This window comes from Hippopotamus amphibius, chromosome 10, assembly GCF_030028045.1.
Source record: "Hippopotamus amphibius kiboko isolate mHipAmp2 chromosome 10, mHipAmp2.hap2, whole genome shotgun sequence".
Lineage (NCBI taxonomy): Eukaryota > Metazoa > Chordata > Mammalia > Artiodactyla > Hippopotamidae > Hippopotamus > Hippopotamus amphibius.
Window position 1 is genome coordinate 101,319,616 of NC_080195.1, and position 17,874 is coordinate 101,337,489.

Genomic DNA, 17,874 nt, shown 5'->3' on the forward strand with positions numbered 1-17,874 from the left:
GCCCACAGCTCAGCTTAAAACATTTTTTAATGAGGGAATACGAAAGCTTGTTGAAAAATGAACAAAATGTATTGAAAAGAAAGGAGATTATGTTGAAAACTTATGTAATTGTCTTTTCTAAAAGTTAATTAAAATAAGTTCTACAGCCAGAGTGGGGATAATTTTTGACTCACCCTCGTAGCATTCTCGCATGTGTATGTGTCATAGTACTTAGGCAGAACCCTAAGGTGACCCTCCACAGTTTCAGGCCCTTGATATACACCCACAGTCTACCAGTTATTCAATCAAACTCCAACCTATATGCTGCTGCAATGAGATTTTGCAGATTAATCAAGGACACAAACTATTGAACTTTAAGGTAAACGATTACCAAGGTGGCCTGATTTATCACATGATCCTTTTAAAAGCAAACAGTTTTCCCTGATTGATTGCTGAAAGAAAAGTCAGAGATTCGAAGCTTGAGAAAGATTTGTTGCATGGTTGCTATTTGAAATGCCCATGTGTCAAGAAACTTGGAGAAATTCAGAGGGCGTTGAGGCACTGAGAGTAGTTTCTGACCAACACCTAGAAGGAAAACTGTGAATTCAACAACCAGTGAACTTGATGAAGACCCAACCCCAGCCAACACCTTGACTGCAACCCTGAGCAGAGAAGCCATCGAAGCCATGTAAGGATGTCTGACCTACAGAAACTGTGAGATATTAAATTGGCGATGTTGTAAGCTGCTACACTTATGCTGATTTGTTTTGCACCAATGGAAAATAGATACAGTGTGGAAGAAAAACAATTAAAAAAAAATGAGGAGACTTCCATCTTCCTCTTTTTACCGAGAAGCTTTGTTGATAGTTTATGGGTCATCTTATGTGTGACCAATTTAGATAATTTATATTTAATACTTTTCTGGTATTAATTTATTTGGTCTTTTGGCAGGGCAGGGGTGCAGGATGGGAAAGAGTGTACACTGTCTCTTCTTTTTAGAACTGAGTGTCTATAACTTATAGTAAAAGTCAATTTGCCAAGAAAAAATGCAAATGTAGCAAGAATATTTCAGAGAAGAGTACCAGTCAGCTCTAGTAGTACCAAATATAGGGGAAAATAAAGAGAGACTAATTGGAGTTCATGAAGTCAGGAAAGTTGCCTGCCTTGGGAATGAGTGTTTTTTTTGTTTTGTTTTGTTTTGTTTTGTTTCGTTTATTGCCAGTAAAAGATCCAGCTGTGGGAAATTACGACAGTAACCGAGAAGCAGGTTAAACAAGTCTTTTTATCCCTCAAAAATCCCTTCCCCTGAGGTAAATTGTTCTTCGTTTGTCCTCTTAATGCAGTCACAGCAGGAGGAAACCATATCGTATTCTTAATGCCAGGAAACTTAGGACAAACCATTAGCAATCCGTTCTTTTAAAACAGCTGCTATGTTTCCAGTCTTTATAATTTTATTTAACTTCCTGGAAAGAATAACATATACAAGTCTGCATCTTCCAAACTCCAATGTTTGTACTGCTTGAAATGTTTAAGTAAATGTTAGAATAGTTTTAATAAAAACATGCCAAACTCACCTTCTTTTACCCACAGTGTTTGAGTGTTTATCACTGTATCACTTAAAGAATTGCTCTGGGGGAAAAAAAAATTTATATGTCACAATATTTTCATATTTCAATGATAATTTTTAAATAGTGATATCATAGTTCAACATGCCAGATTATGTTGCTTTAACTACCTCTTCTTACAACACAGATTAGCTAATGCACGTATTTATGAATGTTTAGAGAATCCAGACCCCCTGACCTATCCATCACCATGAACAGGTAAGGCAACTGAAGCCCAGGGATGATCAACAACTTTCCTATGATACCATGGTGGCAACGGCTGATGAAGAAAATGTTTTAGGTGAGAAATTGGGTTTAAAGAAGCAGAGTAAAGAGATAAAGGAAAGAGAAAATGGTAAACAAAACAAAATAAAAACAAAGAAAGAAAGAAGCAGAGTAAAATTTCTTATCTATGTGTTCTGTTTACATCTAAACAGAACCTGTATCTGTTTCCAACCTCTCAGCTTGGAGCAGAACTATGTGGAAAGCAGTGACCTCACTCCCAAGTAGAAGAGAAACAGATGGCAAGATTCCAGTTCACCTGGGATCTATATAGGAGCAAGGTAGGCAAACTTTTTCTGTAAAGGGCAAGATAGTAAATATTTTTGGTTTCAAAGACCAAGAAACAAAAATATATAAATTTTCTTTTTTACAACAAGAGAGAAAACAAATGTCCACAATGTTTTTATTGATGAAACTCAAAATATAATAAAGTACAATTTTTTGTAATATAGGTCTACTAATGAAAAAAAAAATGGAATTTCTTTGGAGGAAGATGACATTTCACTTAAGGAAGTTCACAGGTAAAAATGCTTCCTAGCTTGTGGGCCTAAGGAAACAGTCAGTGAGGTGGACTTGACCTGTGCGCCATAGTGTATCCACCCCATTTTTGAGTGTGGCACTGTATAGCACTATCCAAATGTCCTCCCATGTCGCCCCAGGAAAATCTGTGCCAGGTTTCTTAAGAGAGGAAGTGCAAGATGTAATATTCTTAGGGAGATGAGCCCTTATTAATTTAAGGCTGATAAGCAAAAGCAGCAGTTGCGGTACCACTGAAAGAGGTCACAGTCTAGCAAACTGAAAATGGAACCGATGGGACAGCAAAAAGACCTTGAATCATGACAAGAATATATGCATGATCAAGGGGTCCTGGGAGAGTGAGGCCTTGGTCCAGCCTCCTTCTGTGTAGATATTCGGAAGGTGAAGACCTCTAAAACTGTTCTCATGCTATACCATTGTGTCTTTTAATTGCCTTCCTCCGAGGCAGTGTGTCCTGGATGAGGTAGGTCACATATTCACATTTTTATACCAGTTCCATCTGTTCTCAAACTTTGAGCCTTTAATACTGAGATCCTCCTGTTTGTCTCAAGTCTTGTTCATTCGGTTCTAATTCTTTAGAAGTGATCAGCTTTCTAAGAAAGGAAGAATCGGTTCACCAGGTCAGGTATTTTTTAAAGTTTTCTGGGAATGAGGGTCAGAGGACACTGTGGGATTTGGGAGAAGCAGGAACCCAGACAGGGAATGTTCACTTACCGAGCACATCGTTGCTGAGTGGCTGTTCCGGAATTCATACCTCACGCCACTAATGGACATGATACTGATGGGATGTAGTAAATCTCCAGGGTCAGTGGGGAGCTGAGATCGTGGCCCCCCAAAAGTTGCTAAATAACAATGTGGGAAGATTCTAGAGATAAATTTTACTTCCAGCAGGAGATGTTTTCATTACTGGAGCTGGTCAACACAATGCAGCTGCCATCATCCTCACAAACAGTATTAGCTTTGAGGACACCTTTGGGATGCCTGAGTGGTCACAGAACCTGTGTTCACTCAAGACATTGGTTGCTGGATATAGAATGTGAACAGAGCCCATAAATGACAATGCATCACTTTCTCTGGCTTGCTTGTCATAAACCTAACATGTCCTTCTACCATATGAGACTGGGAAAGCTTTGTCAAGAAAGGAGGGTAGAGAATTCACCTGACTTGCGACTAACAGGTTGTTAGCCTGCTGCAATTTCATGGAGATGGTCAAAAGACACCAGACTCATAGATCAAAGAGAAAAATCTTTATTACTCAAGGCACAGAAAAGAGCGTGGGCTTCATGCTTTCCCATGCAGATGTTGCACTCGCAGTAAGTTTGCATCATAGATGAGCAACACTTTGCTTATTAAACACCCCCTCCTTTTTTTTTTTTTATAACAAGCTGCAGGCAAACTGTTCAACCATTGCTCCGGAGGGAAACATTGCCTTTATTAAACTGAACAGTAAGCAAATCTGCCTTCTGCTCCAGAGAGAGAAACTCTCTCTATTTTGCAAGGCTGTTTGCTCTACATACATCTTTGAAGAGATCACCTGGGATAATGAAAAGATCATCAGTGTCTCTGCAAGACATGCAGAAATGTAAGAGACCCATGGAGAATTGTCTCCCAACAGATCCAGACTTGCTTAAAGTCATCAATGTTCCATTTATTCTTCCACTCAGCTTCCAGATAATAAATAAATTATATGTAACTAGTTCTCGTTTCCCTGTACTTCCCACCACACTGGCATTAGTTGATAAATCAGAAAGTGAGTAACCATTTACTGAACATCACTTTGAGACGTGTCTTTATGCCTACGCAGCTTAAAGTCTTTAGGAGAAATGTTGAGTGAGTCATGACTTCTAACCACTCCACACTGGGGTACCTGAGCCAAGCCACTCTGACTTCTTGAATTCGATTTTTGCTTACATCTCATTGACCAGCACTTAGTGACATAGCCTCACATAACAGAGAAGGTTGAGAAATGAGTCCATTGCCTGGAATAATACCAGGGCTGTGATGCTAAGGAAGAAAACGAATATGAATATGGTGTGCAATTAACATCTGTAACACAAGAAGGAGATTTTTAAAAGCTAGCAGGATGATACATTTTAGGGAAATTATTCTGCTGGTACAATACTAGTTTTCCCCCCAAGTAGGAATTGGGTATTTCTGTTGTGTTAGGTAATTATTTAACCAAGCCACCAGAAGTTAGATAATTAGGTTATATGATGCTTACTCATGCCATTAAACAGAAAAATAAATTTAATCTTACTTTAGCAGTTTCACGTGCCATTATGTGGTAGCTTATCTGAGAGCATAAAAAGTTGCTTTAAAATTAAAGCAAGACCAATATTTTTATAGATTATATTCAGTTTAATGTTATTATAAATCAGTGACTATATTTCCTTTGCTGTACAATATATCCTTATTGCATATCTGTCTTATACATGGTAGTTTGTATCTCTTAATCCCATACCCCTATCTTGTCCCTCCCTCTTCCCTCTCCCCACTGGTAACCACTCATTTGTTCTCTATATGTGTGAGTCTGTTTCTGGTTTGTTTTTTTATACATTTGTTTTATTTTTTAGATTCCACATATAAGTCATAACACAGAGTATTTTTCTTTGACTTATTTCACGAAGCGTGATACACTCTGGGTCCTTCCACATTGTTTCAAAAGGCAGAATTTCATTCATTTTATGGCTGAATAGTATTCCATTGTATAGGTGTATATATACCACATCTTCTTTATCCATTCATCTGTTGATGGACACTTAGATTGCTTCCATATCTTGGCTATTGTAAATAATACTGCTATGAACATTGGGATGTATGTATCTTTTCAAATTAGTGTTTTCATTTTCTTCAGATATGTTCCCAGAAGTGGAATTACTGGACCATATGGTAGTTCTATTTTTAAATTTTTGAGGACCCTCCATTCTGTTTTCCACAGTGGCTGCACCAACTTGCATTCCTAGCAACAGTGCACAAAGATTCCCTTTTCTCCACATCTTTGCCAACATTCTACCCTTTCACCAATAAACTGGAGAAGGTAAGCACCTTGCTCTCTCCTTATTATCTATATCATTCAGATGAGAAACAAAAACAGAGACTTATGGAAGACAATCAAGCATATAAGTCTGAGATGGTTCCAGGACCTAACCTGAGCCTTTGGTTCCGTATTGATTGTCCTTTCCTTTTCATCACCCATTGCACGCTGTCCTTCATCCTCTCAACAAAAATCTGAAATTGTTTCCCCCCTCTGAAGAAAAGGATGTCTTCCTCATCAAGAACTGTGTCTTGATTGGTTTTGAAGTTGCACGTTGCTTTGTTGGTAACCTGAGGATAGAAATTAACTCTGTCTTTGGGGTTTCAAAGACTGGGGCTATCACCAGGATCTTCCTGACTGAAATGGTCCCTATCGGAACAATCTGTTACTCAATTTAAATAATTATTGGGGTGGTAGACAATCTAATAAAAGTTGAATTTTTCCCTTCGGGAATTCAGCATGTATAACTCTGGCAGAGGAGGTGGGAAATGTGTGCCTTGATTATTGTTGTCAGAGAATCCAGCGACAGAAATGCTCACTGATGGGCTAGATAGTTCAATACCACAGAGAAGTGAGAGAAAATGATGATTTATTAACCTAAAAATTTCAGAAAGAAAGGGATAAGTTCAAGGATCTGTTGTGTGAAATAAAATAATGATACTTGAGGAACAGTCATCAAAGTTGCAATGCTTGACTTTATCAGACAAAGGCCAAAGGGACTGACTATGTAAATTTCATTTTTTAATGGGGGCCAGTTGGATTTCAGTTTTTTGGGAAAATGGAGGACTGGAAAAAAAATAATACATTTATGTCAAATTTAGAACTGAGACTGACAAATGTGATTGTAATTTGGTGGCGGACACTTAGATATTCAGATGTGCAAGAAAAATAATAATTTGGGGTCAAGGTTGATTCAAGTTTTTAGAAATAAAGATAGTGTAGAATTACACTTACACAACAAATGAATGCTTGTAAAGATCTGTAGATAAATGCACTTCAATGTGAATCAATTACATTTCTTCTAACAATTATTCCAGTGCAGAGAGGAAAAAATGGGTTTAAGACTTTAAGAATCAGATGTAAGACATAATAAACATTTATTTAGGTAATGCTGCAACTGTGTGCTCAGAAACTTGAACTATATATACTTCTTAAGGCCTTTATAAAATAGAGCTGTTGTACTAAATGGCATCTTCTCTTAGATGCATTGGACAGAGGCACATACATCTCCTGAATTTTTCTAAACTGGTAGAAGCACTTGTAGCTGCTGAAGAAAAGACAGTGTGGGGTAGTGGATATGTCCCTGTACTAGGGTTCCAAAGACTTGACTTTGAATTCAAGCTCTCCCATCTGTTAGCTAGGTGCCTTTGCACCAGTTAATAAAATTCCTGAGTTTAAATTTCTTTATCATTTTACCTAGATAGCATGTATCACTAAAGGATATCGATGTGATGATTAAAGGAGATCATTTACCTAAGTAAAAAGTGTTGGCAGGTAATAAGCTCTACATCAGCCACAGTTCCAGGAAATAAATGGTGAACTCCAACAGGATCATTGAGAAAAGTTAAACTAAGACAGTACTTACAAACAGTAGGCAGGGTTAAAAGAAATCAAAAAGGAACACTGAAACACCCCAAGCAAGAAAAATGAGGAGCTAGAACTGAAGTGGGAAGTAAGGGTGCAGTTTCCAGAATCCAGAAAGCTGTGGTTTCCATCATAGGTGTAGGAGTGACTGCTTGCCTAGAAACTGGTGGCCTGTAGTAAAAGTGAGGAAACAGTATAATCCCGCAGCCCAGCAGGGAGATGGCTGAGGGAATCAGCATCTCATGCTCTCTTCTACCATCTTTACATCTCTCACAGGAAAATTCCATTGGCTGTGCTCAACCAGAAATCAGAAAGCAAGCGTGCTCAGTGCTTACCCATCATAGAAGTCACAGGAGGAGAAGAAAGAGAAGGAAATTCTAATTGCTGGCCCGATTCTAAAGAAATTGTGTTGCCCCTCAGCTCACAGATACTATTAGGATCAGAGTTCATCATGGCTAATTGGAGGAAAGTAAATAGGCTATAACAATATGGCAGTCATTGCGTCCCCAACACGGCCAGCCACCTTGTTTGTGCCACACACGCATTTCAGGCTCAGGAGTTTGGAAACAGAGACAAAGCTGTATGCAAACTGAGAGAAGGGGAGGAGGTAGAGAAGTGTTTGGTAGGGACCACTCTCTCTTGAGTGCAATCTCATATTTTAAGGAGGCAAGACCGGGACAATTATAAATTTGATGATTGATTAGCAAATTGTCAATAAGGCAGACTCCATGACTTTTTGTGTATTGTTTGATTTGTATCACAGGTTTGCTTTTCCAGTTATAGCTTCCATTTCTTGAGTACTTACTATGTGCTAGGCAATAAGTAATCTGTGTATGTTCTCCTTAATCCTCATAAAGACCATATTAAGTAAAATTAAGACTGTTTCAAAATAGAATGCACTTGACTGCCGTTAAAGCCATATGCTTCACTTGAAGGTTCTTGGACTGAATTAAGTCACAAGTAAATTGTCCGCCTCCCCACGCACCCCCACAAAGGATTGATTTTAACAGAAGTGACAGTGAGTTTTGTCAAAAAATGTACCTCAGATCTACTCTTTCCACAAAGCCAATGCCATCACACCAGACTGCAGTTGCAGGAATCTCTCTTTTTTCATTCCTCAATTCATCTTACTTATGAAGCATTAACTGAGCACTGATCCTATGCTGGGGGATGTCGGGCCCTGTGGCCCCTGCGGCCCTTGAGGCATAAAGATAAATGTGTCTCGAGTCCCTTTTATAAAGGGGCTCAAATCTTAATGAACACGCATGCAATAATGCTGTATTTAATTCAGTGTTGGGACACGTTCTGAGGTTATTCCTCACATCCCCACCCCCTCCCTCCCACACATAAAGTGGTAGCATCACACATTATATTAGGACTCTTTTTGTTGCAAGCAATGAAAGTCCTATGCAAGTTATCACAAGTTTTAAAAGAGGAATTCATAGCTCATGCAGCTGGAAATACCATTGGTATAACTTCAGATGGAAGGGGCACCTGCAGAAACTGAAACCCTGTTCAGCATCTACCTCCTTACTCTAGTTTCGATTGGCTTCCTTCTGCTGGCAGCTCCTCCCCATCTAGCAGGAAACACATTTGCCAGCAACCCAGTTTCACATCCTTCCAAACGAAAGAGATAGTTTCTCTTTACATGTTGATACGTTAACTGAAAACAAGAAAAAAATCACTCTAATTGGCCTTATAAGGGATATATAGCAACCCCTAGACTATTTGGGCAAGGTCTGGGTGACCTGTGGACAGCAGACCCACAGGAGGTTGAGAGGCAAGGCAGAATGGGCTTGTCAGGGCACATGATCAGAAGGAAGACACAGATATTCTGAGAACACAGCCCACTAGGATCACTCAATGTCTGAAAGCCATTATGCTATGTAAATGTTTTGCAAAATGAAACATTATACATTAGTCCATCATGACTCACATTTTGTCCACTATACAAAAGTCTGGAAAGTGGTAGAAAATAGATGGAAAACCTATTTTAGGGATAAAATGTACTAAGTAGGAGGGCATGATCTGTTTCCATTCTTGTTAAAATCACTTCTATAAGAAAGATTATATATGTTTTTAGTCTATTTCCACTACAGTCTGACATGTAAACTATGCCTGCCTCTTATATTCTGTGAACCAGAGGCCCTGCTCTTTTTTACTACCTTAGACTTTGAGGAATCAGCAATCACAAATGCTTCTGGTATTTTTCTCTGTTCAAAAGCTCTGTACACTCTGCCTAAGGAACCCAGTGTGGACTACATCCCTACAAGCCACAGGTTCTTTCCTGCCAGAGGATCAGGAGGAGGAGGGTGGGAGTGACAGGTGATCAAGGGACAAGATTGGTGGTGGCAGAGCTTAGAACAATCACAACTTTCTCTTCACCGTTTAGTTTCCTGTTTTCTTTCCCTGTGTAGCTCTGTCTCCACTACTACTTATGTTAAAGAAACACAAATGTGCTCTTGGTTTCCTTGGATAGTTTTTTTTAATGTGAATTAGCTCATTAATAAGTCACGTCCTACCTTTCTCTCTCTATCATGACATAGCTTGTGCAGCACATGAAGCAAAATAGAAATGTTTGTGGAGACATGACAATCATTTATACTTTATTTCTTACTTAAGTGTAGTTATTCCACTTTTGTCATTAAAAAGATATATTATTGAGAGTAAAAAGAAAGAAGAAAAGAAAGAATGTAAAGGAGGGGAGGCATGTCCTTTCTCATTTGCATTTCTGGACCTCCTATCATCTTCATCACCCTACCAGACCTGGGTTTACGTAACCATTTTGTAATACCAGCATCTCCTACTCCCTAATGATAAATATTCACCTCCTATCTTCTGATCTCTTATAATCTGCCCCCTTGGGACCAGGGAGACCTAGGGCAGAAATTATGAATGGCTTACTATGTAATTTAATAAAGAATCCAGAACACTTTGGAGGAGCCCAGAATTCACTGAAGTTAACAGTGCTTGCAGATTTGAGTTCTACTTCAGTATAATCTATAACTTTTGGACTCTCTTAAACCTAGTCTAATTTTTTGCATTGTAAAGGCCTCGTTCACCAGAGAAAGCACCTTTAATTAACAGCAAGGAAGACGTACAGGGCACATGTGCAATCGTAATTCAGGAAAGGGAAACAGCACTATTGTGACAGCACAAATGAGGTCATTGTGCTGCCAGGGCTGTAAGAGTCAGCGCGCTCAAGGTGGTAGCCACCGGCCCTTGATCAGCAGTTTCCAGTTAGTCAGAGTCATGGTCAAGGGCAGAGGACAAACACATATCAGCAACAAGTCAGAAGCAGAAAAACGGAAAACATAAAAAAAAAACCAACTCAACTTGGAAACCAGGGGTAAAACCAGGAACACAGGTCACAGCTGGGAGAAATGAAGCTAAAAGTGGAGAAAGCATGGAGGAGCTGAGTCACAGGCCAGGGAACAAAAGCCAGGGCACAGAGTATGGAACACCATGAGTCAGCCATCCTCCGGGTAACGAGCAAGGAAAGAGCTGCCCTTGGGAGGTGCTGGATAGGTCTGCCTCCCAATCTTAACTTAGCAGTGACCTGGGGCTGCTTTGGGGCCTGCCATCTGACACTTGAGGGTCTAGTAGACACAGTGACCCCAGGAGAAGTAGCTTTAAAAGAATTCAGATCCCTCCAAAAGAAAGGAGGGATATTACTCCAAAATGTGTCGATGTAATAAACAAGATCTGAGAGCTGACATTGTCTGATTTTTATTCCTTTAAATTTAAGGTATGTCTTATGGCCCAAAATGTGGTCTCTTTTGGTGGAAGTTCCATGTGAGCTTGAGGAAAAAAATGTGTATTCTGCTGTTTTTGGATGAAGTAGCCTATAAGATATCCATTATATCCAGTTGATTGGTGGCATTGAATTCAACTATGTTGAAGGAAAGAAGGGAGGGAGAGAAGGAAGGAGGGAGGCAGGAAGAGAGGGAGGGAGGGAGGAAGGGAGGAAAGAAGAAATTGAAGAAGTAGATGGGTCCAGATAGTAGAGGACTAGACCACCAGGTTGAAGACTTAAGTCAGCAAATTCAGACCCTGAAGTTTCTTTGAAGGAGTAGAATAATCTTATATAAGCAGAAGTGTGTTCATTAAAAAACAGATTTTCTATTGTACTCTGAACCTCTGTTTCATTTATATTTAAAATGTCTGATTTAATTGTTGCACAGTAATATTTAAAAACCATATACCCTAGTAGAATCCATAAATCCTATAAAATGCTATGATAATGAAAAGTTAAAATAATCAGTAAAGAAAATAATCCTTTCCCAACATTCCCCAAACTTGCTTCCTCAAGCTATTAATATGAATTAATAAATATGCAATTAACAATTAAAATATATTCTTATATATGTGGATGTGGATGTGTATTCCAGTAAGTTTGAGAAACACTAGGAAAACACTTTTAACAGATTTCTTTATTTCAGGAATAATGTTATTTACATCTCCAAAAATGGGTTCTATTTGCATCCTTCTCCCAAATTGTCTGACCCTGTACAATTTCTTCTTGAAATACCTAGTGACATCTTTCCAGAGCTAGTATTTACTGGAGCATCCGTTTCGAAGATTCCATTTTCGTTTACTGATTTTTTCCTAAGAAACCAAGCCGTTTTACTGATTCTGTTCACTGAATGAGATGGTTTGGAACGAAAGAACCATTCAGGGGCAGAATCCACCTTCTCAAAATTGCCAAAATCTTGGTATTGTTCCTAAGGAAATGTTTCATGCGTAGTACGCAAAATGTCTTGTGGAGGGAAGGATGTCCTGCTTTCAGGATCCTGAAGGCACATCAATATCTTTTGTTCTCTTGTGGTAATTACCTTCAAATTCCATTTTAAAAGCTACTTCTTAACAGGTTGCCATGTAACTTAAGTTTATGTACCTTATGCAATGAGTATCTTTTCAGATACTAAAAAAACAGGAACCGTGATAAAAGCCTTGGAATGCATCTTGGTTTTCTTTCAACCTAGGTCATGAATCAATGAATTGTGCTGATTCTTGAAATCCTGGTCTGCAAAATGAGTCTAATAATAATCCCTATTCTTTTACTAAAGTGGGTCAAGGAGGTGAAAGTTTTCGTAAAATGTTTAGCTCTCTGCGGACGCAAATTATCCATCAGTAACTTTTGGTGTAAACAATACATTTAGCACCCTTATTAAACTGAGTAGCTTAATCATTGAAACACTTTATTCACCTAAAATTGTATACTCTTTGGGTACGTAACTACATCAAAACCAAGGTCACATAAATAAGAAGGATATAAGTCAAAATCCCCATAGATTGTCAATTGACCTGAAGTCACATTGTGTAAACCTGCTTAGGTATCAGGACAACTTGTCCATTCACCTATAATCTCTTGAATAAAAAAACAAAAAACAGTAAAATTTCCCCTTAAGTTTGCATTATTCACATCATCTCATAAACATTTTTTGTAACTGACTCACTCATGCTGTTAGCTCTAACTTCTTGTCAACACATCCCCCTATAAAACTGTGACTGGGAAAGAAAGGGAGAGGACTGGATATAATGTCTGGGACACAAAATATGGACTCATATTTGACCTAGGCACAGATTCTGAGTATTTTTATATTACTCTGCAAATTAAAACATGCTATTGACGCACACAGGCAATAAATCAACATGAAATATTGGATTCCTTCCTTAGTTGTCCTCTTTACCAGGGTTTAAATCAGAAATTCCCATATTCCAAACTCAGCTCATTGAGACCTCAAATCTGAACTTAATTTAATCATTGAACTATAGCTGTGTTAAAAATGTCACAGCTGAATGTTAAAAACTGGTGCTAGAAGATAGCTCGGTTCCCCAGGCACTTTTATCTGATTTCTAAAAATGTACTTGATAGGGTTTTGGGTTTTGTTTTGCCTTTTCAGATGACTCTTGAGAAAGAAAAACTGTCAACATTTACAGCAGGAATTTAAAAACAGCTGAGCAAGACACCAAAACACAGCTCGAACCTACTAATTGGCTAAAAAAGTAACCCATTTCCCCCCTCCCCTCAAAAAATGAATAATTAGAAAATAAGCTTCAATCAAAGCTTAATCTATATGTTTTCTAAAGTTAAGAAAATAAAGCAAAAGCAGAAGATCCAGATATTTTGCAAACACAACCTAGACAGTTCATTTGCTTCAAGTCCATGATTTATAGACATTATAAACAATTGGGCAAAGCAATAGACCGCTGGAGCTTCTTCAAAAGAATGATGCAAATAGCAGGAAGAAAATTAATAAGCACCAGATGCACACATGAGCGTTCTGTGTAACTGGCTGTGAGTACAGCATGTGCTGTTTCGTTTGTGCCTGTGTCTCCTTAGCACGTGCAGTATTTGTATCTGTAGATATCATACAAAATATCACCATCACCAAAAAGACTTGGATTTTATCAGTAACTATGATTTTAACAGAAGTGAGAAAGACAAGCACTTAGAGAGAGAAAATATATTTTTCCTCTCATCAGAATACCCCTTTTCCTTCAAAAACAACAAGTTATGGATAAGAAAAAGCAATGGTTTGCCAGAGAATCAACTGATGCCTGCAGTCATGAGGCAGTTTTTAAATGTGAAAATCAGTTCCATCCACGGGTTCACCTTTGTTTCAAAGCATTTGCTTCTGATGAACTGAGGGGAATTTTCCAAACAAAAGTCTTCTTATTGACTGGGAATAGGTTATACCTCCACAATCTGTCCAAACTTTCACCTTTTCCATGTCTAGTCACTTATAAAAGTGATACAGAACTAAGAGAGATGCAGCTTGGGTTGAAAAAATAATCATACTGAATATGCTTGTCTTCATTTTAAAAAAGGTTGAAGACTTTTGTCTTTTTAGTCTTCATTCATAAATTCTAAAAAGTACGCAGTAGCACCAGGTACCTGGAGCTGAGGGCGGAAGTATGAGAATGAGAAACACAGTTCCTAATTTCACAGAACTTGCGATCCAGCTAATAAAACCTAAAGATAAAAGTATGTTGAATAGGAGTAAAAATACGAATTAACCTTTTTTTAAAATACATATATATATACACGTATAATATATACATATTCAGTAAATTAATTGGATATCCACCTACCAAATAGTCTTACTAATTCATTTAATGTGCTCATTCAAATATTCACACATCATTTACTCAACAAACATGTATTCATGTTTTATGCCCAGATGCCAGCATCTTCAACCCTGAGGTAAATATAAAGAGGCAAAAACATCATTGCTTTGAAAAGTTCAAAGTCAACTAAGCGAGATAGACAGGCCAACGTACTAATACAATGTGGCAAGTGCCAAGCACATAGTAGGTGTTGAAAAGGAAACATGTTCTTGCTGTAACAAAAGTGAGACCAAAGAGCTATGTAGTTACAGCGGAATTGACTAATTTTGCCTGATAGGGCTGGGAAAATTTCCCCAGAGGAAGTGGCATCTGACTTGAGTTTTAAGGGATGAATACACATTTCCCAGATGGCAAAGAGTAAAAAGGCTGTTCTGGGAAGAGGCAAGATCACAAGCAAGGGCAAGGAGACCCCACGAAAAATGTGTTGAATAATCACTTTTGCCCAATCTCAAATTCTCTTTGTGTGAAATTCTACTTCAGATGAAATTCCACTCTGTATGCTGTGTCCTCAGGGAATTTTGGTTCTGTGCACATGAATTTAAGGTTCTTTCTGCCGTAGATAATTAGAGAAATAGGAAACTAGAAGTTGGGGAGAAGAAGCAGCAATAAATCATGAGACAGAGAAAAAAAGAGGCAATGCAATAAAACTGTAGGAGGGAGAAGGGAAGCCAAGGGAGGGCTAATACCAAGCCTTGTAACTGCACTTTTTGGTTTAAGGGTGGAAACATCCCTGAGGCTATGGATAGGGAGGGACTTTGTTATGCAGTTATCACCTTCAAAATTAGCACCACTCAGCCCTGCATTGGGAAATGGAGGTTGAGAAATAAAGACTACTCCAAGCTTGTTTTCCAATTCAGGCATGCATGTGAATGTCTGTGGAAATACAGTGAAATCAACGGTGATGAAAGGTAATTTCAAGCCATAAAATCGGAAAGGCCTTGGAGATGTAGATGGCAGACAGACACAGGAAAACTTCTGCAGTCTCTATTAATAGCATCCAACTAAAGAAGTTCATAAGGATTATATTTAAAATACGGAGAGAGGAAATATTGAAAAGTTATCGGTAATCAAAAGATGATACATGAATATGTACTATCACATATTAATTCACTGCTATTAATTACGAAATGAAGGTACATACAATGGTACCTTATGTGGTTGTTTTTACGGTTCTACTTTGATAAACATAAACCATACTCATCAGAAATTTGATTCTAATGATCTCATTTCACATAAGGTTTACAGAAATCTAACTCTAGGTATTGAGAAAGAGACTATTGTATTATTTTTCAGCTAAATACACCACATCCCATTTGGCTATATACAGAAGACCTCAGAAAACAACAAGAAGTAAGTTCGGTAAAGTGAAACCAAAGAGTTTGAAATTTATCCCATAAGCAGTAAAAAAAAATCAAGAAAAAAAATTCGGTAATTCTGCCTTGAAAATACTTGTTTATTACTGCCTATTCCTCTTCACTATTGAAGGTTTTTATACCATGCTATCTTTAACATATGTTGAGTCCTCCTCAGAACGCAGTAGAAATTTTATCTTTTATTGAGAACATATGCATTAAGGAAAGTGATATTACATGTGTACAAATACAAAATTACCAGTTTTCTAAGTATAAGCATATAAATTCTTCAACCTGAAATGTAATCTACTCTGGGGGCCCCTTAGTCGGAAAAAAAAAAAAAAAAAAGCTTTTTTTAACTACATGCATTACTTCTTAGACAAATAGAAATTAGGTAGCCCTATTTGCCAAAGATTCAGGATCTCACTCCTGACTCAAAATGTCAAGTGCACTTAACAGATAGAAAGAAGGGAGCTGCGTTCTGGCATTACACACCAATCATATGTAAGCCATATACAGTAGTGATCTTCCTAGTGCCAGGAAAGCTCAAAGCCACAGGAAGTCAATTAACAGCATGATGACATTCTCTTCTTAGAACTTCCCATTTGTTCCGTAGCCATTAGACACTGTGATCTTTAAAGAAGTTTTCCCCCCAGTGCTGCTAAATGAATCAAATTCTGTACTAAAGTAACTTATTTGTTTAAGTCTCATTCAGATTGTTGAAAGAAAATAAAAGGTACTGGTTTATTCCTTTGGTAGTAATAGTAATTAACATTAATCTTATTAACTATTATAGACTGTCCATTTAAAAATATGCTTACATGTTTATTGTGTGTCTTCTTTCAGTAACTAAATCAGCCAGACTCCAAGCAAGAAGCAGTGGCACTCTCAAACTGGATAATTCCATGTGAGTTTAATAAAAGAACTATTTCCGAAGATGTGGACAGAACCAAAAATGGTAGGGCAGTGCCCAATGAGTCGTGAGAGTGGGGAGCTCTCACCACTCCCAGAACTAAAGAAAGAAGAGTAGAGTGAGGTTCCCAAAACCCAGAAAAATGACTGTATATAACATAACCTGTGGCCTTTGGTAAAGGGAGCATCCAATCCACTGTGCCCCAACAAGTGATAAGCCAGCAGAGTAAATAGCCCACCTTCACACCTCTATCTCCCTCACTAGCCCAAAGAAACTGGAAGCAGGAAGAGAAGCAAACATATTTTTTTGAGGGACCCCAAAGTGAATCAGCTGTATTTATACACATATTTATACACATTTATACACATATCCACATATCCCCTCCCTCCCACGACCCCCCGCTACCCTCCCCATCCTGGCCCTTCAAGGCATCACCCATCATCGAGTTGATCTCCCTTTGTTATACAGCAACTTCCCACTAGCTATCTATTTTACAGTTGGTGGTGTATATATGTCTATGTTACCCTTTCACTTCATCCCAGCTTCCCCTTAGCCCCCCGCCCCCTCAACCCCATGTCCTCCAGTCCATTCTCTGCATCTGCATCCTTATTCTTGTCCTGTCACTGGGTTCATCAGTACCATTTTGACACAGCAAAATAAACCATAAACAAGACAAGAAGGAAACCCTCAGAATGGGAGAAAATACTTGCCAATGAAGCAACAGACAAAGGATTAATCTCCAAAGTATACAAGCAGCTCATGCAGCTTAATACCAAAAAAGCAAATAACCCAATCCACAAATGGGCGGAAGACCTAAATAGACATTTCTCCAAGGAAGACATACAGATGGCCAACAAACACATGAAAAGATGCTCAACATCACTAGTCATTAGAGAAATGCAAATCAAAGCCACCATGAGGTACCACCTCACACCAGTCAGAATGGCCATCATCAAAAAATCTAGAAATAATAAATGTTGGAGAGGGTGTGGAGAAAAGGGAACTCTCCTGCACTGTTGGTGGGACTGTAAGTTGGTACAGCCACCATGGAAAACAGTTTGGAGGTTCCTTCAAAAACTAAAAGTAGAACTACCATATGATCCAGTAATCCCACTACTGGGCATATACCCAGAGAAAACCATAATCCAAAAAGAAACATGTACCGTAATGTTCATTCCAGCACTATTTACAATAGCCAGGACATGGAAGCAACCTAAATGCCCATCAACAAATGAATGGATAAAGAAGATGTGGCACATATATACAATGAAATATTACTCAGCCATAAAAAGGAATGAAATGGAGCTATATGTAATGAGGTGGATAGACCTAGAGTCTGTCATACAGAGTGAAGTAAGCCAGAAAGAGAAAAACAAATATTGTATGCTTACTCATATACATGGAATCTAAAAAAAAAAAAAAAAAAAAAAAATGGAAACATTTTGATACAGTCCA

At 38.3% G+C, this 17,874-nt stretch overlaps 1 long non-coding RNA gene across 3 annotated transcripts; it reads left to right on the forward strand.

Moving 5' to 3' along the window:
• Window positions 1-437: 437 nt before the first annotated feature.
• LOC130830216 (uncharacterized) lies at window positions 438-7,925 on the forward strand. Of its 3 annotated transcripts, XR_009047759.1 has the most exons (7): window positions 438-667; window positions 1,764-1,884; window positions 2,048-2,146; window positions 2,318-2,386; window positions 3,788-3,984; window positions 5,341-5,439; window positions 7,297-7,925. It is a non-coding gene; the product is annotated as an uncharacterized LOC130830216 (long non-coding RNA). The 3 variants fall into 3 exon arrangements; XR_009047757.1 differs by having other exon boundaries at window positions 1,764-2,146; XR_009047758.1 differs by lacking the exon at window positions 3,788-3,984 and having other exon boundaries at window positions 1,764-2,146.
• Window positions 7,926-17,874: the final 9,949 nt, after the last annotated feature.